The 23,392-nt window shown below is 41.7% G+C and overlaps 2 long non-coding RNA genes across 3 annotated transcripts in view; one reads left to right on the forward strand and one right to left on the reverse strand.

Annotated features, from left to right (window-relative positions):
• LOC122213315 overlaps nucleotides 1-23,392 on the forward strand; it is a 219,382-nt gene that overhangs the window by 141,082 nt on the left and 54,908 nt on the right. The gene's annotated exons all lie outside the window — the stretch shown is intronic.
• LOC122213325 overlaps nucleotides 10,495-23,392 on the reverse strand; it is a 33,634-nt gene continuing 20,736 nt past the window's right edge. The window contains exons 3-4 of the long non-coding RNA XR_006199483.1: nucleotides 16,716-16,815; nucleotides 10,495-10,756 (exon numbers count right to left, since the gene is read on the reverse strand). This is a non-coding gene — a long non-coding RNA (uncharacterized LOC122213325). The remainder of the gene's footprint in view (nucleotides 10,757-16,715; nucleotides 16,816-23,392) is intronic.

Genomic DNA, 23,392 nt, shown 5'->3' on the forward strand with positions numbered 1-23,392 from the left:
TAGTCATTAATTTAAAGCCAGCAGGGTGTATGCTTCTTCCCAGCCACAATCAGCTGCTCAGAAAAAGTAATGGAGAATGTGAAAAGCTTGATTTAATCAGGGTTAGAGGTTTGAGTGGATATGAACACAATGGAGAGAGAAGGGACAGAATCTGAGGGTGATGCAAGGGAGCAATTGTAAGTCTGGCTATCGCATCTAAGTTGAAGAAAGGAGGGAACTGAGGGCATGGGGCAGTGAAGGACAGTAGAAGGAGGTAGGGTCAATGGATGGAAGGTCCCAGGTGCGTAAAAAAATTATTGGCATGAGGGTGTTAAAGTAAGTGAGCTGGAAAAATAGGAGATAGTGATCAGAGTAGGGCACCTCATATTGAGATTTTTGAGGTGATATAGGTACTGGTAAGTAAGCATACCAGGGGTTTGTATAACTAAGGTGCAATGGAAGATAAAATTATTAGATGCAAGGCCAAGGTGTCGAATGAATTATCCATACAGATATTTAAAAACATAAAGGATAATAACAGAGAGTGGTGGAGAAATTTCCAGTAATCCAAGGCCCAAATTCTTCAACAAATAAAAACAAAAGATTGGAAGAATGGTGATTATTAAAAGGAGGGCTACCAAATAGTACAATTACAGACATTTGAGGTGACCAGGGAAAATAATGGTAATAGATGGTAATAAAAAGCATGACCACTCTGTGGGGTGCCTGGGTGGCTGTCGGTTAAGCATCCAACTTCAGCTCAGGTCATGATCTCACTGTTTGTGAGTCTGAGCCCCATGTCCGGCTCTGTGCTGATGGCTCAGAGCCTGGAGCCTGCTTTAGATTCTGTGTCTCCCTCTCTCTCTGCCTCTCTCCCCTGCTCACACCCTGTCTCTGTCTCTCAAAAAATGAATAAAAATGTTAAAAAATTAAAAAGAAAAAAGCATGACCACTCTAGGTATGGTGGTGGGAAAGAAAACAGTCATCATTTGAAGAGAGCTACAGCAAAAGCACTGGCTTCAAGGGACAGCCAGATTTCCATAAGAGCAAGAAGATTAAAGGAACTTTGAGGATTTAGGGGATTTTCCTGATGACACTCTGAGTTCTAGAGAATACAGCTGTAAAATTTAGGGGCTTGGAGGAGTAGGAGCTTAAGCCAGGAGAGAGCTACACAGAACTGTAATGGGGTTAATGCCCTGGGAGGCTTGGGCTTTCTGTGGGGACTGTGGTCACAAGGGATATAGGGAATCATGGGATTAATCTTAGGGCAAGGGTCAGTAAGCATTTTCTGTAAAGATAATAAACACTGCAGGCTATGTGGAACATTAAGTTCTCTGCCACGATCACTCAGCTCTGCCATTGCAGAGCAAAAGCAGCCTTTGACAATGCATGAATGAATGGGGGTGGCCGAGTCCCAATAACACTTCACTGCAATAAACTGGCAGTTAGCTGACCCCTGTCTTAGGTGTAGTTGGTTGATGAATTCCGGGGACTATAATTCAGGCAGTTGCAGGGATATAGCAGGTAGAGGTGGTTCAGGAGAAGGGTGATAAGGATGGTGTTCTCACTGGAAATTCATGTTCTTCTAGGGCTCTCCATCCTGCCAGTGGAGTGAGAGCCAGGTACTCTCCTGTGTGGCATTTGGATCTCTGTAGGCCCATGCAGATCCTGCTGTGGCGTCCTGGGTTTCAGCTAGAACAATGTGTGGATGATACAGTCATCCTCCCAGATACAAGTGATGAGAGAGAGCCATTTTTTAGGGAAAGATGGTGAATTTCATTTATAATGTTGCCTTTGATTTGTCTATGAGACATCAAAGTAGAGATGACCAGGAGCCGGTTGGGACACGGAACTCAGAAAATGTCTAGTTGGGACATGTGGAGGAAGGCATTGTTCTTGGGGAGGAAATACATTGAAGTCTCTCCCAGGCTCCAGTTGGAGGTGATCTCCCTGGGAACATTGAAGGGCAGACAGAGATACCCAGTTATAAAAATCCCCTCTGAGTCCTGAAGTTCTCAGTTGTATATATTGACAGAAACAATCTCATGTTTTCCAAATCACATCCTCATTTTATGCTAGATGAGCACCAAGGTTCTGCAGAGTAGAAGACAAAGTTTCTACCATGCACGGATCAGCGAGATGCGTTACTCGAGTGAGGTTGTATACCGAGAAATGAATGCATGGAAAAAAGTCTTGAATCTTCTTCAGTTTTTCAGTACAGCAGGACTCATTAATGAATTGGCAGGATGAAATTCCCTTCCCCCTTTTTGATGACTTTTTTCTGGCCCATCATCACCTCTAGAAAAGGACAAAGAAATAAGAAGGTGCTATGTAAATCTTTTGACATTACTACCAATTAATAGCTTCTGTAGAGAGAAGTAATAGAAACTGTTGCATAAGAGGACATTTTCAGGTTGTGTCTTTGCCCAGAGAACCCAAGAAAGTTGGGATGAGGTAGTGGGAAAGTGGTTTGTACGGGGAATCTGAAGACCTGGACTTGAGGTGCTTAGGGCACAAATAGGACACTTGACTTTGGATTCCTCACTTAACCTCTCTGCACTGTGTTTTCACTTATAAGGCATCAACTATGTGCCAGGCCTGTGCTGGACACCTTATATCCTTCTTGTTTCATTTAATAATTCCCACCTAGAACAAGATTGGATGAGAACCCCATACGAGGCAGATCCAAAAGCACTTTGTAGACCATAAAGCAATATGCCAACATAAGGCAGTGTAGAACACTAATTGTTTCCAGTACTTTAATTAACATAAAAACAATAAGTTTGCCATGCCTGAAAGCCTCATTTTTTGGTACAATTTTCTCTTTTGGTCTGTCTTTTGTTTTTGTTTTTAGGTTAAGGAACTAAATCACCCATTTATTGTTTAAGTTTTAGATGAAAATTGCCAAACTCAGAAAAGGGAAGGTAAAATGAGAAAACTCTTAGGTGACCTGAGCCCCAATCCTCTTACTAAATTTGCTGTGCCTTTTATAAACCCACAGTCTGCTGCCCTTTCTAAAGCTCCCCTAAGCAAAGTAAAGGGTTTGGAAAAGGAATCCATAGGGGTGCTGTTTCCTGGACTGAGACAGCACTGCCATTAGAGTATGATGGCATTCTTGCATTATAATTTACACCTGCATTTCATGCATTTTATTCACTGCCAATAATTATTGAATAATTACTGTGTTCTCCCACTGTGCCCTCTCTTTGTACTCCCACTTCTTCCTAGGGTTTCAGCTAGATTGTTGCCTTTTGAAAGTTTCCTTCCTTCTGAAAAGGAGGCAGGTGGTTTGTAATTCTTAGTTTTGAGCCAAGCATTTAAATAGGCAAGCTTTTAACCCAGTAGCCTGTCCTGTCTGTTTGGTTTCTATGTACACTGTTTACTGGGAGAATAACAGGAAGTAGTTTGTCCTGGGAAGTCACTTTTGCTTAAAGACCTCAAAATTCATGTGTTTGTGACTCCCATGTTACCTATTTTCGTGTAGCATCTTCCAAATTTGCTAAGCTGATTTGAATTGAGATAAATTAGATCATTTGCAGCCCAACTTGCCTGCCAACTTCAAATTGGCACTGGAAGCACTTTATCTATGTTTGGGGGTTTGTTGGAAGACAAAATCATCAAGACTTAGCTACACTGAAGTTTGTTTTGTTTGCCTGTGTGGGAAAACAAGCTAAGTCCTGCTTTTTGTTGTTGTTGTTGTTGTTGTTGTTGTTTTCCCCTTGCTGCAAAAAAATGATTCCCCAATTACCCAGTTAGTCTGTCTTGGTATCCATTCTCTAACTCAGAAGAGAGTCTTGGCTTCTTTCCAGGAAACACATAAAAACTTCAGAAATGATAGATAAATCTTGGGGCACCTGGGTGGCTCAGTTGGTTAAGAGTCCAACTTTGGCTCTGGTCATGATCTCGCCATTCCCGAGTTCAAGTCCTGAATTGGGCTCTGTGTTGACAACTCAAAGCCTGTTTCAGATTCTGTGTTTCCCTCTCTATCTCTCTCTGCCCCTGCCCCACTTGTGTACGCGTTCTCTCTCTCTCTCTCTCTCTCTCTCTCTCTCTCTCAAAGTAAATAAGTATTTTTTAAAATTTTTTTAAAAAAGAAAGAAAGAAGTGATAGATAAGTGTCCAGGGCTAGATGCAATCCAATTGCTTGATTTTCAGCATCTTTTAGCCATTCTGACATAACTGCTCCCAGGGAAGATTTTGTTAAGACTAGAATCTCAGTCCTTTATGTTAAAAACCTTTAACTACTCTTGGAAGGAACTTAAACTTCTGTCACACCCAGAGGAGTGCTTATTCTGCATCTTCAAGTGTTTATTGAGTTTTTGTCACATATTTTATAACCAAAACAAACCTCAGCATATGACAGTTTAATAACCAAGTCTTTCTTGAGACTGATTATCGAAATGGAGACAGAAGCTGTTCTGGAGTCCAGATCTCACAGCTGCTTTGTGTATTTCGTCAACCTTAGAACTTGCAACCAAAATGACTCAAGCCCTAGTATTACAGAATAACGGAATGCTTGTTAGAAGGCAAGTTTGATTGGATAAATATGGATAAATATGCCACTGAAATTGGTAGTATGACATAACAACTAACACTTGCTAAGGCAGAGTTGTTTATTTTACACTCATTTCTCAGTCCTCACATCAAGGTCTCCATTAAGTAGGTAGGTGAAAGGTAGGAAGTTATCTTATCCTTTGCTTTACACCAGAAGAACTGAGCTACTTGGAATTGGTTTGGAAATCTAAGCTTACAACACAAGGAGTTTCCAATGAGGAAACTTCCACTGAGGAGTTTCCAAATGGTTTTCCCATAAGAAAAGAGATGATGATAAATAGTCATAGGAATGTTTGAAACTTCATTTTGTTTCATTGTAAATAATACATTCCTTTAAATAATATTCCTTTGCAAGAACATATGTCACCCCACCAAGCCATCTCTATTGTGAACACCTCAGATTTGGAGGATGATGAATTGGCATCCCTAATGCCCCAATTATTATAAAATGTTTGATAGAGATGAAGTCTGCCTCCATGTATTGTTTTTAGACATTGGTCAATTCATTCATTTAATAAATTATTATTGAACATCTGCTACGTGCTAGATATTTTACTAGGTACTGGTGGTAAAACAAAGCATAGCCCCTGCCTTCTATAGGATCCTCGGCAGCTACTAAAAGTAAAATTAGAATCAAAAGCTAGGAGACAAAATAGATCAAGAAATGACTGGTCTCATGAAACAATCTGCACACAGCCAAGATGTTCAAACACACAGCCAATAAACACATGTGCTGGTATTGAGTCGGAGCTACTATCCAACCCAAATACAGTAAACGGAAGAAGTTGAAATAATTACCTGAATTAATTTACTCAGACCAGATATTTATTGCTCGCATACCTTTCCCTGCTCTCACAAAAGTCATAGTGCTTATTCACCAGTTTCTCCCGCAGTTTTTCCTGGCTGTGTAGATATCACCACATCTTTCAGTTCCTTAAACCAAATTGTGGGAGTCCGTCTCCATTCTTCTTTCCTCCCCAAACTCTCTACCCCAACACAATCCAGAAACAAACTTTGCCAATCCAAACGCACCATGAGTCTACCCTTTCCTCTGACCTCCATAGTCTCTATCCTTGTCCAGCCCCACTGTCTCTTACCTGACCCACTACAATGGAGTCCTCACCATCTCCCTACTTCTACTCTTCCTTTCAACCCCAACACACACATCATGCATTCTCAACTCAGCAGCCAGAGTAAATTTTAAAAATAGAAACCAGTTAAATGTCAATTATATCTCAATCAAAACCAAACCAGAACAACAACAACAAAAAAATGAAACGAGAATGTGCTACTTACCAGTGTAAAGTGGCTTCCCCACATATGGAATAAATTCCAAACTCTTTTGGGGGCTATCGAGGCACATATGAGCTAGCCTCTGTCTTTTTCTCCAAGCTCAACCTCTCCCATTATGGCTCACCTCAAGCCATACTGGTCTTAGTGTGCTTTAAATTCACCAACTTACATCCCAAACTTGAGCCTTTGTACAGGCTCGTTCTTATCTTTATATAGATGATTCCCTCATCATTCAGACCACCACATAGAGTCACATCCTCAAAACTTGTTCTCTCCCTTCACCATCATATCACTAACATCTCCACATACCACTTACCACAACCTGGGGGTTTCCTTCTCTATTAGCTTATTGGATGGTTTGTCTACCACCACTAAAGTGGAAGCTCCGTGTTTATCTAGTCTGTTGTGTAACTATGGTTCCTGAAACCATGCATGACAGCGTATTGGATGCTCAACAAATATCTGTGCAATGAATGGATGAATGATGTCAGCCAGAAAAGGAGTAGGGGGTGGAGCTGGAGAGAGAAAAATTGAGAAGAAGAAGAAGAACAAAAAAAAAAAAGCTGGAAAGATGTTGGCCAAGCAGGAAGAAGTACAAGAGCCTGAGAGATTGTGAGAGGAATAGACTGAGTTTAAGACTGAGACTCCAAGAACAGAAAGTTAAATATGGCAGGTATATAAAGTGGGGTGGGGAAGAGGGTGGAAAGGTGAAGATGGAGAGGCGAGCAGCAGACAGAGCATCAAGAAGTCTGAAATCCGAGCATCAGTGTTTGCACTTTATCCTCTGGAACCCAATTAAGAGTTTTAAGCAGGGGAGTGATAGGATCAGATTTGTGTTTTAGAAAGATCACTGTGGCTGTGGTGTAAAGCATAAATTAGAAAAGGGAAGACAGGAGAAAAATTATGTTAACAGAAAGGAATGGTCAGTGTGGCAGCTTAAACAAAGAGGAGTCAGAAAGCGAGGATTTGGCAGTGTTTTTCCAACACTGTCAGGGAAGAGGCAGTAAATCTGAGAATCTGAGCATTCCAGTGAGTGCAGAGGAAGTATATAATGGCGGTTAAGCATCTGGGCTTGGAGTCAGACAGACCTGGGTGTAACCTCAAATCTATCACTCTGTAGTTTATGTGATCTAGCACAAGTTATCAATTCTAAGCCACAATTTTCTCTGTAAAGTAGGAATAATAATGGTGAGCATGTAAACTGCCTAGTCCTCTGCCTGATGTGGTATGAGTGCTAAATACATGTTAGTTCTGTCACATTATTAGTTGCACTGTGTTAGGGGCCTGGTTAAATCTACTAAGTCCCTTTGTGGCCTGGATGAACCATGCCCCAATAGCCTTCCCCTCTTTTGGTGTGATTCTCGGCAAATCACACCGGGAAACTGATTATTACCTTGTCTTCCTATATACATGAGGAACTCCTGCATATCCTGGCTGCCAAAAACACCCCATATTTCTCAGAGAACCCTGGATTTATATCTAGTCTGTTTCCAGTTTGGTTAGTTCGAATGAGTCCCCTGAACTTACTTATCTCTGGAAAAAAACAAAAACACAAAAAACCAAAACCAAAGAGTGAGATGTAGGGTCTGGAAGGCTGAAATGCAGGCGCTGGACCAGGGGCTGCACAAAGGAGGCTTACCCCCAGGAGAGTGCCCACCAGGTTGTTCCAGACAGCCGGTCCCGGTTGTGCCACGTGGAGTTGTGTGCTTGGAATGTAACGTTCCTCTACATGATAACTCTTCCACTACTTAAAATTTCCTGTTTTTCTTTTACCACCCTCCCCCATATCTTCCCTGGAAGATGAATATCCACATAGAATAAGAAATAGTGAGGGCCGTTTTACAGTGCCGAGCTTCAAATGCATCAGGAGTGATGCCCACCTATGCATTTGATGTGTTTTTCTTTTAATCTGTCTTTGGGGGGAAGAGCTATATCTGTTAGAGACTTAATATTTTTAGAAATTTAATAGGCTCATTTGGAGGTAAATATTTTAAACGGGCCACCCATGCGGTGCATTAACTGTACCTTACTGTGACATTATCACAAAGGCCTTAGACCTTAGGGACTGAGAAACCTTTTAACACTCTGTTTAGTAAACGGTAAACCCTTGGTTGATGATCTGAGTTCACTTTCCCTTGGTGTAGATCAGGCCGCTGAGGCGGGTGATATTTCAGTCATTTGAATGTCAGTCTAAAAGCACGAACATCTCTGCTGCACATCATCAGAGCCCCGGGTCATTTACACTTGTGGTTGTTTTACTTCACAGCCCAGAGCCTTCCCCGAGCTGCTGTCATTCTGACCCTGAGGCTGCCCTTCACAGCCTTCTGACTCCACTCCCAACATCCTCTTTCAAGCTGACACAGAGCAGAGGCTGACCTTGTCCCATCAACCACTTACCCACACAGACCCAATTAATCTTTGGTTGCCAGTCAGTCTAACTCACTTCCCTCCTTGAATACTATAGAATCTCACAGAGGGGATGCTTTTGGCTTCATTTGCTTCCACATAGGATGAACTGTGGCGGAAACATAGACAGCTGCCCTGTGGAATGATTCAAGGACCCCTGATGACCAAAGGTGTCTTCTTGTCAGAGTGTCAGGGCATGGGAACTCCCATCCCTCTCTGTTGCTCCTTGGGGCTTCTCTCCAAGGATAAGGAATTCCTAGAATAATTAACCACTCGTATCCAACCAAGGAGTCTGTCCTAAGACAGATTCCATGCAAGGATAAGGGTAAGGATGAGAAAGAGCACTGAAGGAGGAATTGAGTGTCTTGAGATGTCTGAGGGCACTTGGTACCTATGAGTAGCAGGTGCCCAGGTGAGGGGACAACATGATTCTAGAATCAGGATAATCTGGGTTTAAGTTAATGAAACTGTGTGACCTGGGTAAGTTATGTTGTTTCTCTGAGGATATATACATCCAAAAGATAAATGATTCCCCATATGCAAAGGGCTTACCATAGCGCCATGTAGGTGTGTGATAATACAAATATCACTCATTGTCGAATTTAACTGTGGCCAGACGTGGCTTCAGTCAAGGTCACAAAAACACAAATCAGTTGCAGTTTCAACAAATGTAGGGCAGAGGTCTATAATGAGGATTCAGCTTTAGCTGTTCAGTATTTAGAACATTCGAAATGCATTCAGATCACTGTAGGAAGGTAACTGTTGTCTACATGAGATGCTCAGGTTGGCACTGACTGACATGGATTTGATGAGCTTCTCATCCACAAATAGAGTGGAGACAGACTTGGGGAGTATGAGGCCTGATAAGGAAAAAGTCATTGCTAATGGAACAAGAAACTTGAGGGGTAGGGAAGGTCAATGGTCCAGCATGCTTTCCAACACCAGGAACAACATCCCATCACACTATTGCTGGAGTTGGTGGGACCCAGGCTGTTCGTTGTGGCAAAAGTTGGGGAGTATATGTGCATCCTGAGGCAGGCAGAGTAACAGCTGCTGCCTTCAAAGATGTCTATGTCTAATCCCTGGGAACGGTGAATACGTTAAATGACATGGTAAAGGAGAATTATGGTCGTATATTGATCACCCGGAGGTGGGTGAGATTCTCCTGGATGATTGGGCGAGCCAAATGTCATCACAAAGATCCTTAAATGTGGAAGAAGGAAGCAGGATATGTCAGTGATAGCAGGGCAAGTCCTTCTTGTATCATTGCTGGCTTTGAAAAGGGAGGAAAAGGGCTATGAGGCAAGAAGTGCAGGGAAAGTCAAGGACAGATTCTCCCCTATAGCCCCCAGAAGGAGCACAGCCCTGCGATACCTCGATTTTAGCCCAGTGAGACCCATGTTGGGCTTGTAATCTACAGAAGTGTGAGATAATAAATGTGTGCTGTTTTAAACCACTAAACTTGTGATAATTTATTACAGTAGTCATAGAGAACACCTCAGAAGGGACCTGTATATGGAGATGCAGGGGCCCTCCCACCAGGGACAGTTTGTCCAAAGTAGTGAATCTTTTTTTTTTTCAGTCCTAGAAGGGGGGATCTTCTTCTCTTTAACCACAAGCTAAAAGCTTTCTAGTTCCATGTTCCCTTATGGCGTACACATCACCTGTGACTGCAGGCGTTCAGAAGTTCTAGGTGAACAGCAGAACGCTAAGGGAAGAGCATCTATCATTGGACGTCAACATGAAACTTACCTCAAAACTTTTCAGATGACTACTTCAAAAGAAGAAAGAAACATTAAGGGGTTTGTTAGGGATCTGAGTAGGCAGCATTAGGGGGAAAAAATGCAGAGACAGTGTGTTCTGTATCTCAAGTTTACCTTTATTGTTCCAAAGAAAAGCAGGGATCTTAAAAGACTGTCATCTTAAAGCACAATGTGTCGAGTTAAAGATAGAGTGGCAATATTAATGGAATTGCCTTGCTTTCGTGGGTTTAAGGCAAATCCTTAACATTATTTTCCTGCCGTTTTCTAAATTAAATTTATAAGAAATATTATGTATCCTGCTGTGCAGAGTGAAAGCTGTATTCTTGTAAAGGGCTTATAATCATATTAAAAAGCTGGAGGGTAAAGTTTGTTCATGCCATCAAAGTCACAAAGTAAAAAATAGAGTTTTACATTGTGCATTTTTATAATGGTAATACCTTTTGGGGTATGTAACACCACAAAGTGCTTCACTGATATTGTTTTGTTAATCCTTAGAACATCCCCGATGGGGAGGTATATTTTTATCTCCACTTTGCATATGGGAAAACTGAGGCACAGCAAGTGTCAGCAATTTGCTTGGCTGCCAGTGGCTTGGCAGCCCGGCTTGTGCTGAAACTCAGGCTCTTAGCCCGAAGACGATTCCTACCGTTCATCAGATGACAGTCATCCTTCTAATCTACCTTTCTGCAGGTACCGAAATAGCTCCAGGAGGACTTCTGCATCACTCAAATTTTATCTTCAAGTTCTTCAAGAAAAAAATCCTATAAATAGATTTTGTTAATTCCACTACATCTGCTTAACATACTTAGGAACAGTTGGTGGGTTGGAGAGAAGGGTTCAGAGTGGGGGCATTTTTGCAAAGTTAGTAGGAAACGTGGATGCTTTAGGGAAAGCCAAAAGGGACAAGGTTAAGGAGGCAAAGCAAGACTGGCAGGAAAGCCAGAAGCTGCCAACAGGAGCCTGGGCACCAGAAACCGCACATCTCCCCCTTAGCTCAAGGAAATTCTGGGCCTTTTAGGAAGTCCCGTTCCTTGGCACAGAGGTTACTCCCCTTTTCCACAGATTTAGATTTTACCCTGGCTCTTAAGCTTCTGTGTAACGTGCTTTCAACCAACTGGTACACCCCAGGTTTGACTCTCTTGATAGAAGCGTGCAGTAACTTAAAGTCTTTATCCCTGCCCTGTGTCCTTGCAGGAGTGGGAAGCTTAAAATCTCATTCTCTCTGCTTGTTCCCTTGGTTGTATGTCCCTTAGTGACACAGAAGCCAAAGGCTTGAGTGCCTTGCATACAACACAGTTGAATAAAATGATGTTTGGAGCATGGGCCACATAGGCATTAGTCTCAATGTGTCCTTCCTGTGGCCTCATTGGGATTTAGGCTGCCCCTGTTGTTACGCAAGAGGAAATGTCATTTGTTCAAGGCCAAACAACCAGTAAGGGGTGGGGCTGGGACTCTGTCCCAGTCTGACAGGACTCAGCTACCTGCTTATAACCACCACACAATGCTCCCTCTGATATTCTGGGCTGTGTGAGGTTTCCAAGTGCTCCGTGACACCTGGACTCTGCCAACAAGGCTGTCCTCTTGGCACATGTCATCTGCTTAGCATTGTTTGCTGTTTGTGTCTTTGGTATCCCACCACTGAGCCTAAGAAGCATGCCCATTTCTCTTTTAATTTAAGGGCTTCTTGTCCTTAACACCCTCCATTAAATATTAGGAACACGGTCCCTAGTTCTTTTTCCTGAGAAAAAGAACTATTTCCTGTTTATTTAAAACAAATATGGTCAATTTATTTAGATAATTAACATTTTCTGTTGCTTTCCTTCCTATACCCATATGTTGTATGTGTCACTAGTGTGCTACAAATGCTCGATTGTTCTCTGATTTATTTACGCAGATAGTTAATTGACTAGATGGACAGAAGCACATTTTGGAGTATAGTTTCCATTCCAGGATTTAGATTAACAATGAGGGGTGGGGGGCGGGAAACACAGGGCTTGTTCAGCCCGTCTCCTCATGGACAGTGTACACGCTCTTACACGGTGTTGGTCATTAGGGTATCTGCAGCCAACCAGAGTACTTCCCAGACATGCCAGCAGAGCCCCGGTCATGTCCAGTCACTTCACACCTTTCCAATACATGGGAATGGCCTCCTGTTGCCAGCAGTCAGGGCTCTAAGAGTATCCACTGGCCATGTGCATTCTCAGCCTGAGAGTAGGGTAGGTCAGAAACACGGGGTCATTACCAACCACCCTCGGAGCAGCCCTAACCAGTGATGAATTGTAATGAGCGGATAGTATCCATCCTCCTTGCCTCTCAGAACCTTTCTGAGACATATTCTACACCACCTCCCATTGGCCCTCACAGGATTTAACTTAGTCACCCACAGAAGTAACCTGCTTACTAACACACCCTGTCTTCACTTCCCTGTCTCACTCCCTCTCTCCCTGCCAGCGTTTCAGATAAACTCAGCGTCAGCTTTTGGGGAAACAGCTTAACACACCCATGTTTCCTGGACTCTGTTTTCTCTTGTCACACAAAAAACGGACCCATTGAATGACAGTTGGACCGGACTTTCCATGTCATCTAGCTCCTCATAGACCTCAGGGTGGAGGGAAGGGCAAGTAGGCAGGACTCTGGCCACTCCCTTCAACAAGAGCAGGAGAAATTTGTGTGTTTTATCAGTAATCTTCCATTTGAACTATGGCGTCTGAGGGATCTAAACCTTAAAAAAACTGCTTAAAAAACATGGATCTCGGCCAACTTATTTCCCCATGCAGGAACCCCATCTGTGTTAGTTTCCTATTAGTGCTGTAAGAAATTGCCACACACTTAAAAACAACAGACATTTATGGGGTGCCTGGGTGGCTCAGTCGGTTAAGCATCTGGCTTTGCTCAGGTCATGATCTCGCAGTTCATGAGTTCGAGACCCGTGTTGCGCTCTGTGCTGACAGCTCGGAGCCTGGAGCCTGCTTGGGATTCTGTGTCTCCCTCTGTCTCTGCCCCTCTCTTGCTCTCTCTCTCTCTTTCAAAAATAAATAAATGTCAAAATAAAAAACCCAGACATTTATTCTCTCAGAGATCTTGGGGCCAAAAGTCCAAAATCAAGGTGTTGGCATGGCCATGCTTACTCCAAGGTCTCTATGGGAGAATCTCTCATCACCTCTCCCTGTTTCTGGTGGCTCTAGGTGCTCCCTGGCACATGGCAGGACAGCTGCAATCTCTGCCTCGGTTTTCATGTTACTTTTTCACTGTGTTCGTGTCTTCTCACCTTTTGTCCTTTATTTAGATTTATATTAGATTCAGGGCCACCCACATAATCCAAGAAGACCTCGTCTTGGGATCCTTAATTGTATCTGCAGAGATCCTTTTCTAAATAATGTCTTATTCACATGTTTCTGGGGTAAGGACATAAGTCTGTCTTTAGGGGAGCCATCATTCAACCCACAATATCATTCATAGCATCTCTGGCCATCACAGCTCAAGCTTGTAATGATCTGCAACTCCTTCCCTCACAGGACAGGTGATTCCATCTCCACTAAACTCTAATTTCATAAAATATAGACTTCATGTTGTGCCCAATATTGTGTCCAAACTGACTGTAACTTTCCCCCTATAAGTCCTGCTCTGCCTCTAAAGATACCCAGGGGACATTTAATTCCTCTCCAATGAGACTAATGAATAAAGCTGAGCCTAAATATTATTGGTCAAAGAGATGTGGAAGTTTGTGAATCAGGGCAATCTGAACAACTAATTCAACTTAATTCGTCATGTTTACTTTGTGCAATGGGCCATGCAGAAGATTCTAAAATTGATAAGAGTCCAGGCTCTAGACATCTAGTAAGCTACCATCTAGCAGGGAAATAGGGCGTGTCCATGCATGACTGAAATGTTCAATATTATACAAATAACACAGGTAGAAGGTGATGGAGCTCATAAGAGTATTGACAAAACACAGAGGGACCGAGATGATAGAGGGTGCACTTTGCCATTCACCTCCAGTCTGTTCTCTACACAGGAGCCAAAACAAGTTTAAGACAAAACAAAACTGAACATGTACTTCAGGCTCAAAACAAAATAAAATCAGACTCTTAGAATCACCTCCAAAGCTCCTCCTGATTAGGTGCCTGTCTTCCTCCCAGCCTTGTACACCTGTGCACACATCCACATTCCTCCTTGCTTTCTGGACGAGCCACATGAGCCCACGATCAGTTCTTCAGATGTGCCAAGCTCTGCTTTGCCCCATGGCTGTCTCCTCAGTTGCTCCTAGAACATGGAATTTTCTCACCCCCAATTCTTTGCTTGCTTGCCGTTTGTATCTCAGCCTTAAAGACTCTCGATTCTTTGATTTAAATCAAGTCCCCTGTCATATTCTCTCAATGTACCTTGATTTTCCATCATACCATTTACTATAGTTTGCAATCACACGCCTGGGTGTGTGATTATCTGTTGGGCGTAGTTCTTTGCCTTTGGACAGCGAGTTCATGAGGGCCATTGTTTTCCGCAATATACACATGACCTATCACAGTACCTGGACGTTAGATGTTCAATAAAGACTTTTGCTGAACAAATGATTCAGTGATGAATGAATGAGAGCAATTGGTTAAAAGTTCTCCTGAGGGAGGTGACATTTGAGAAGAATTTTGAGGCAGTTGTAGGGACAGGGCAGGAAAAATATTCCAGGAAAGTGAAGAATGTATAAACAGGAAGTTCAGAGCTTACTATTTGGAAAGTGGCAAAAAATAGGGTTTGGTTTTAATATAATGACATGTCTAAGGCAGGGATCAGCTAACCTTCTGTAAAGGGCCACGTAGTAAATATATTAGGTTTTGTCAGTCATGTGGTTTCTTGCAACTATTCAGTTCTGCCTTTGAAGTGTGAGAGCTGACAAAGATCAAGTGAACACATGGGTGTGCTTGTTCTAACAAAACATTATTTGCAAAAAATGTTGGTAATCCAAATTTGGCTCATGGTTTACAATTTACTGGCCCCTGGTTCAGGGAATAATGAGAGAGCTAAGGGTAATTGGAGGGGGGCACGAGGGGGCTTGCTCGGTTGGCTAAGGGTCCAACCCTTAATTTCGGCTCGGGTCATGATCTCAAGGTCATGAGATCTAGCCCCATGTTGGGCTCCATGCTGAGTGTGGAGCCTGCTTAACATTCTCTCTTCTTCTTCCTCTACCCTTCCCCTGCTCACACACAAGCATGTGAGTGCTCTCTTTCTCTCTTTCTAAGAAACAAAAACAAAAACAAACAAACAAAAAAATGGAGGTTGGTCAGCACCCTTATTGCTAAGTGTGGAGTCAATAATTTTCCAGACAGGTAATAGGGAGCCATAGCAAATCTTTGGAAAAAGAAGGTATGTGATTAAGTAGTTCTTTAGCATCATTAATCTGGCGGCATTAATCTGATGAAGTGAATCAGAAAAGATTAAAGATACAGAGAGGAGCACTTAGGAGTCTATTACATTAATCTAGGTAAGAAGTAAGAGTTTCACCTGAAAAGATTGAATGTAAAGAGATAAGGAAAATGCAAATTAATTTTGTGTTTATCCTGGGTACAGGGGTGGTAGGAAAGAAACTGGGATGTGAAGAGGAGGAAAAGCTTTGGTGTTAGGGGAAAATGGACAAGTGAGCTCCCACATGTGCAGTGGAAGGTATGTGGAGGAATAAGAATGGGGTATCCAAAAGGTGAGAGAGAATTTAGGGTCCAGATGAGGGATTCCTGCTGTGCATGCAGACTTTGGTGAAAGGCTGAGAGAGTGAACAGAGGGAAGGCACAGTACCCAAAGGCAGACCTTGGAGATGATCTCCATTTAGACATTGAGGGGAGGAAGGAAAGCATTTGAAAGTGACCCAGGATAGCAGAGGGTCGTGGGAGGCAAACAAGACTTTTAAGAAAAAAAAGTGAAATCAGACCCAGACAAATCCATCTCTAGAAAGCAAATAAGAAACAATTCTGTTTCTGGAATTATTAACACTTCTATCTATAGCACTGTGCGTTAACCAGAAATGATGTACTAAAATTAGCCAGGTCTTAAGGTTGGCATTGCCCTGTTGTATTTAAGAAACTGCATCACAAAGAAGGTGACACAGAAAAGAGACAGACCTATTTGCTTTCTTTATCCTAGGCAGGTTCCCATACTTCAAATGACCTGAAAAAATTCAATAATCTGTTCGTTTGCTAGAGTCTCTGAGACTCTATTGATGGGTGATTTATCAGAGCAGCCAGGGGCAGCACCGGGGGCATTCTCTGCCTTGGCTTTGACGCCCTGATGCCAAAGCACATTATCAGGACTGAAGGCCATTGTTTGCCATGGAAAACAATGGCTCGTGGTTAACACCACCCTGTTGGCATATAATAGGGGAGGTGACGGGTGGTAACGCCAGACTGAGAGTTCACTGCAGCCCACATCTGTCCTTCTATTAAAAGCTAGTTTTCTCTGCATTCTCATGCCCTTGTGTTCCAGGAAGAGTGTGCTTTGTCTGTTCTTTAGAACAAAGACTCGGACTCCCCCTTGGTCCTAGGTAAAATCAGGAGGGAAAATGCCTACCCACTAGAGCACTGCAAAGGCTGATTTCTCTGGGTTTTTCACTTCCCACTCTCTGAGTCAAAGGCATTTGACTACAGATTTCATGTGGTTAGGCCAGCAGAGAAATTAGCAGAAGGAGGAGAGCAATGATCCCAAATAACCTTTCCTGGAAAGGGTCCAATTTGTTCTTACCTGCTGATTTCTGCACTCTTTCCAAGTGCTCTTGAATTCACACGACTGTTTATTAGTTTCTGTGGATTTTCTTTGTGGAAAGATTTACCGTTCCGCATTTCTTGAAAGAAAAAATAAAAACTTCTGAGGCATCTTTGGGGATTTTACAATCAGGAAGTAGAAAATTGCGTTTCAAAGTTGAAGCTAATGAGAGATCATCCCGTAATGGATGGGCTATAAGGCTCTGTGTCTGCAGAGTGAAGGGGGTGGAAGAGACCGGCAATCGGCTTGCGGCTGTTCTCTGTCACCAGAAAAATTTCAGCCTCACCATCTGACAAGGAAGGTTTGCAGCCTGGAACATGTCATACTTCAAGTGAAAAACAACTGTTACCAATTCAGGTAACAATGCATCTGATTTTCACAAAGTCATCTGGCTACAGGATAATGAGTCAGTTATTTCTCTGGAATGACTTTCAATAGAGTTTCTCTGTGAATACATTTCAAATTTTAACAACACTATAGTGCTGTAAGTGTAAAAGCTACTAGGCCGTAAATTGAGCTGTGCTAGTCATTTGCCATTTACCCCTCCAGATCCATTTTCCAGCCTTGTCTGTGCTGCGGGAGGCTGACCTTTATAAACCATTTCACCAAAGCTCCTTGTTCTCTGGGTTCCTATTGGGTTCATCCAAAGGAAGGTATCAGCAGCTCAGAGGACCTATTCCCCTGTCCCCTTTCTACTCCCTCCCTTCCTTGCCAGGATGTGGATAGTAGCTGTGTTCTGCCAGATGGCCTTTCTTGGGGGCTCCAGTCACAGGGTCTCTCCCTTTGCCCCTGAAGATTCGGGATGCTAATGACTTCCCATTGTTTGTCCCTGGGTATTTCCCCACCCCCTGCTCTTTTCTTCATACCTGCCTGTACCTCTGGAAGGAGTTTCTTCATTAACCTCTCTTCAACGAAACACTTTACAGGTGCCATCTGTTTTCTGACTGCTCCCAGAAGGAAACAACAGCCATATTTTAATGATACCATTTGTAAAATAATGTAAAGGGGAGTATGGAAATAACTATGCATACCCTAGCCAAAATTTTAACAGGTGTATTGGGAAATTTGATGGAATAATTCTAAGTTTCATCTGCAAGAAAAAAATACTCAAGAATGCAGTCAAGATAATTCTGGGGAAAAAAAATTTAAAGCAAAAGTGATGACAGAGCTCTCAATTTAGCAGACATTACAATTGGTTATAAAACTTCACTAATTGAAACAAATTAACACTTGTGCAAGAACAGAAGGATCAGTTAAAAAGAAAAGAGAGCATAGAAATCCACACAGGAAGAAATGGGAATGCTACTCAGGAATGTAGTTTATGAAAATGGTAATATTTCTAATCATTAGGGAAAATGATTATTTAATAAAAGGTGTTAGGGTAACTGGCTAACCATTTGTTTAGCCATTAGGGTAACTGGCTAGCCATTTGTTTAAAAAAAAAAAAAGGCTGTGTCTTCAACCTCATTTACATCCCAACAAATTGCAAAGGAATCAGATATTTTTATGGGCAGGAAAAACAATAAGGATACTTGAAGAACACATATTTAAACATTTTTGTAATCTTGGAACAAGTGTGGATGAGTGCTTCTAAGTGGGTCAAGAAAACATAGGATAACAAAGGATAATAAAGGATGCGTTATTGTTAAGTAACATAAAATTCTGTATACTTAAAAAGAGGACATATATGAGGAAAAAATACTAACAAAACTTTAGTTACCAGCACTTACTGTGGAATAGATAGCCTGAAATTCTTTCTGTTAAAAACAACTAAAAATGTTGGATTAAAAAAAAATTTAAAGCTCTTTAAATATACTGTGGAGCTGGGATAAAAATAGGGAGTTTGTAGGGGTGCCTGAAGGCTCAGTCAGTTAAGCGTCCCACTCCTGATTTTGGCTCAGGTCATGATCTCACAGTTCATGAGTTCAAGCCCCACGTCAGGCTCTGTGCTGACCACGCAGAGCCTGCTTGGGATCCTCTCTCTCTCTCCCTCTTTCTGCCCTTCCCTGCTTGCTCTCTCACTCTCTCTCAAAATAAATAAACATTAAACAAATTTTAAAACAAGGAGTTTGTAGAGGTTAAAGAGAATTTAAAGTAGGACCCTGTGAGATAAATAAGGACTGAAACAGTTTTCGCTCTGGGTATCTGCCATCCCTGCAGACCTGGATCTTCTCTTTTAGGGGGTTCTATTGGGAAAGGGGAACAAGATAAAGGAAGGGCTATACTCGGGGCTGCTAAGGCTACACTTTTATTGTAAGGATGCATAAGAAACAAGCCCTGTTGCACGGGAGAGGAGAGCAAGGAAATTTGCCCTCGACCTTCTTGATGCTGAATGGAAGGTCCATTTCCACTGACTGGAAAATCCTCCCCTGAGAATTCGCCAAACCTTTAGGGCTCTTCGATGGGTGTTCTCATTATCTGTCATAGTCCAAGAAACTTCCAGCTGGCAGAGGCACCAGGCAACTGACAGAAGCTAGTGCAGATCCTCTCTGAGAACATGCAAGTTCAACCCAAGGCTCCAAGAATTCTTAGGGGTAATGTTCCAAAGAAAATGAGCTAGGAGTCAAAATAAAGGAAGTAAGGCACTAGAAGCAAGAGCCAGCAGATACAAACTGGCAAAGTGTCTAGGTATCAGAACTATCAGGCACAAACTATACAGCGACACATTGAATAGGTGTAGGTAAATATAAGAGAAGTTTGGAAATAGGAGAAAGGAAGAAGAGGTTTTTAAGAGCAACCAAACAGACTTGAAAAAGAGCAAACGGATTTCTAAAATGAGCCATATAATAGTTAATATTAAAAACTCAGTGGGTGGGTTAAATGGAAGATTAGACACAGCTGGGGAGAAATTAGTGTCCCAGAAGATAGAGTGGAAGAAATTACCCAGCACCACATAGAGTGTCAAACAGGACATTTAAAAGCACAGTTAAGAGACCTAGAAGGTAGACAAAGTCTCGTACATATCTAATAGGAGTTCCAGAAGATTATAGAACAGAAAAGAAGCAATACTCAATGAGAATAGGTACTGAATTTTTCAAAATTGTGGAAACACCAAAGTTCAAATTCAGGAAATTCAATGAATCTTAGGGAGAACAAATAAAGACAAACCCATACCTAGGTAAATCCCAGCGAAACAACAGAGCCCACAAAGGTAAATTTAAAAGCACTCAGTGAGAAAAGCAAGATTGCCTCTAAAGATCAGCACTTAGACTGACAACCAATGAACTGAGGTCTCAACAGCAACAATGTAACTTGTGGAATAATATCACCATGCTAAATGAAAATATGCAAATAAAGATCTACTGTTCAAAAATGAGAGTCAAAGAGAATTTCTCAATTAAACAAAAATTAAAAGACTTAACCATCAATAATCCCTTACCAAGGGAAATTCTAAAGCAAAATGATTCCAGAAGGGTATGATATAAAAAAGAAATCATAAGCAAACATACTAGTAAATATAAGATAAATGAAAAGAAAAAATGTGTTAAACAGTGATAACGCCAAATTTATGGAGTTGAAAGAAAAATGCAGTAAAATATTGGACACCTTAAGCATATAGTTTTGAAGGGTTGATGTTCAAGTATTTAAAGACTTTCATTATTTGGAGAAAATGTGAAAAAACAGAGAATATGCATACATTTGTCTCTGTTCCCGGCTCCTGGCACAGAGCTTCTAAGACCTTTGTAATTCCCTAAGTTATAAGAACACTAGGAACACCACTTGTTCTAATAATTTGGTCTTTGACCTTGGCCCTGACAGAGCTTCTAAAACTCTTGTAAATTCCTAAGTGATAAGAGCACTGGGAACATATTTTGTTCTAATTAGACAACTTGGGTGTGGGGGTGGGGCGGGGTCCTAGATAGCTTTAGGATGGGGGCTGGTCATCCAAAAGCTCAAACCATAATTATAAGCTTGGGATTTTAACCCCACCTGCCATCTCTGGAGATGGGAGAGGGGCTAGAAATAGAGTTAATAATTGATCATGCCCTCATGAGGAAGCCTTCATAAAATCCCAACGGTAGGGGGTTCAAGGAGCTTCTAGATGGGCAAAGACATCCACACCAGTAGGGGGTTGCAGCCGGACTCCATGGGGAGTAGAAGCTTCTGTACCTGGACACTCCCACATCTTGCCGTACGTATCTCTTCCTCTGGCTGTTCATCTACATCCTTTATCATAGCTTTTAATAAACTGGTAAATGTGTTCCCCTGGGTTCTATTAGCCACTCTAGCAAATTAAACCCAAAGGAGAGAGGGGTGTTGGAACCTCTGATCTGTAGCTTGTTGGTCAGAAGCACAAGTGATAACTTGGGTTTGTGACTGGTGTCTGAAATATGTGCGTGTGGGGGAGAGCAGTTTTGTGGGACTGAGCTCTATCCTGTGGGATCTGATGCTATCTCTGGGTAAATAGTGACAGAATTGAGTTAAATTTAGCTGATGTTGTTGTGGGGGGAAAATTCCACACATTTGGTGACCAGAAGTGACAGATATGAAGTGTTCTGTGTGAGAAGCAAAAGAGACAAGCAGGATAAAAACACAGTGGGGAAGAACTGGGTTTTTCCTTACATCAGAAGGGGGGAAAAAAACCTGACTTTTTCACTTACAAAGAGTGATATAAGTAATTAACTAAGTTTAGACTTTTAAAGCTTAACTATCAAAATAGCTAGAGAAACTACTAAAAGAATAAAGTATAACTTCCCAATTTACAGAGGAAAGAAATGAAGTGAGAAAAGTTAAGGGTGGGATGGAGTGGCACTAAAATGCATTGTTCACAAATATATATATTCATATATACATATATTCATATATATATATTCATATATACATGTATACACAGATGGAAAAAACACAAAGTAAGGGAACAATAAGCACAAGATTCAGCAAGTCTGTGGCAACTGGACATAGAATGTGGCTGCTCTGTATGGTCCCCGATAGTCTGGGGTCAGGGAGTCACCAGCAGGATGGACTGAGAAGGGCACCTCTGAGCACTGAGAGCATGGGGGCACTTGAGGTCCAGTTTTTAGCAGTGCCTTTGGGAGCTGAATGTCAATAGCAAAGACGGAGAAAGATGTGGAATAAGAATCCAGAGCCCCTCCCTGTTTTCTCTGATATCATTTTAGCCTGGGAATCATATGATCTAGAACATTGAGAGGGAGTTCAGTGTTCTAGGTGTGTCTGTGATGGAAGTCCCCATGGCCAAGAGGTGGAGACTCCTAATACCACACTTGAGTTAGATAGAGGAACAGGGTAGTTCTTTGAAAACAAGAAAACTCATTTCATTCCCAAAATGTCAGTGGTAATGATCTTTAGTGAAATTTCAGGTGTTCTTCACTTTCTTTATTTTTGTATTTATAATGTTTACATTTAAAAAAAAACAAGATCTGTATAAAACCAAGTTTATTCGACTGCAGGGCATAACAAATGGAATTTTCTGTGATTTGAAAAGGCTAATGGTTGTAATTCTCTAGAAGTTGCTCTGAAAATATTTTTTTTATAGTTTCTAAATGCTCTAACTGAATTTCCTAAGTAGTCTGTGCCATAAAAACTGTGGAGCCTCATCTATGCTATCCTTATTATCTTCCTTATGTGTATTTTTTCCATACAACACTATTATAATACCGTTGGCTGTATTCCCTATGCTGTACCTTTCATTCCTGTGACTTATTCATTCCATAACTGGAAGCCTGTATCTCCCACTCCCCTTCACCCATTTTGCCCATGCCTCTACTCACCTCCCTCTGACAACCATCAGTTTCTTCTCTCGATTTATAGGTTTGTTTCTGCTTTTTTGTTTGTTCATTTGTTTCATTTCTTAGATTCCGAATGTAAGTGAAATCATATGGTATTTTTCTTTCTCTGACCTATTTTGCTTAGCATAATAGCCTCCGGGTCCATCCATATTGTTGCAAATGGTAAGATCTCATTGTGGGGTTTTTTTGGTTTTTTTTTTTTAATGTTTTTATTTATTTCTGAGACAGAGCCAAAGCATGAGCAGGGGAGGGGCAGAGAGAGAGACACACACAGAATCTGAAGCAGTCTCCAGGCTCTGAGCTGTCAGCACATGAGCCTGACGCGGGGCTCAAACTCATGGACTATGAGATCATGACCTGAGCTGAAGTCGGACGCTCAACCAACTGAGCCACCTAGGCACCCCAATATCTCATTGTTTTTTAAGGCTGAGTAATGTTCCACTATGTGTGTGTATATGTGTGTGTGTATCACATCTTTATCCATTCATCTATCAATGGATACTTAGTTTGCTTACATATCTTAGCTATTGTAAATATTGCCACCATAAATAGGGAGTGCATATATCTTTTTGAATTAGTGTTTTTCTTTTCTTTGGGTAAATACTCAGTAGTTGAATTACTGGGTTTTATGCTATTTCTAGTTTTAATTTTTTGAGGAACCTCCATACCATTTTCCACAATGGCTGCACCAATTTACATTCCCTCCAACGGTGCAGGAGGGTTCTTCAGCAGCACTTGTTATTTCTTTTTGATATTAACCATTCTGCCAAACGTGAAGTGATATTTCATTGTGGTTTTGGTTTACATTTCCCTGTGATGATTAGTGATGTTGAGCATCATTTTATGGTCGGCTGGCCATCTTTTTGGAAAAATGTCTATTCAGGTTCTCTGCCCATTTTTAATCAGATT

This window comes from Panthera leo, chromosome A1 (genome assembly GCF_018350215.1).
Source record: "Panthera leo isolate Ple1 chromosome A1, P.leo_Ple1_pat1.1, whole genome shotgun sequence".
Classification (NCBI taxonomy): domain Eukaryota; kingdom Metazoa; phylum Chordata; class Mammalia; order Carnivora; family Felidae; genus Panthera; species Panthera leo.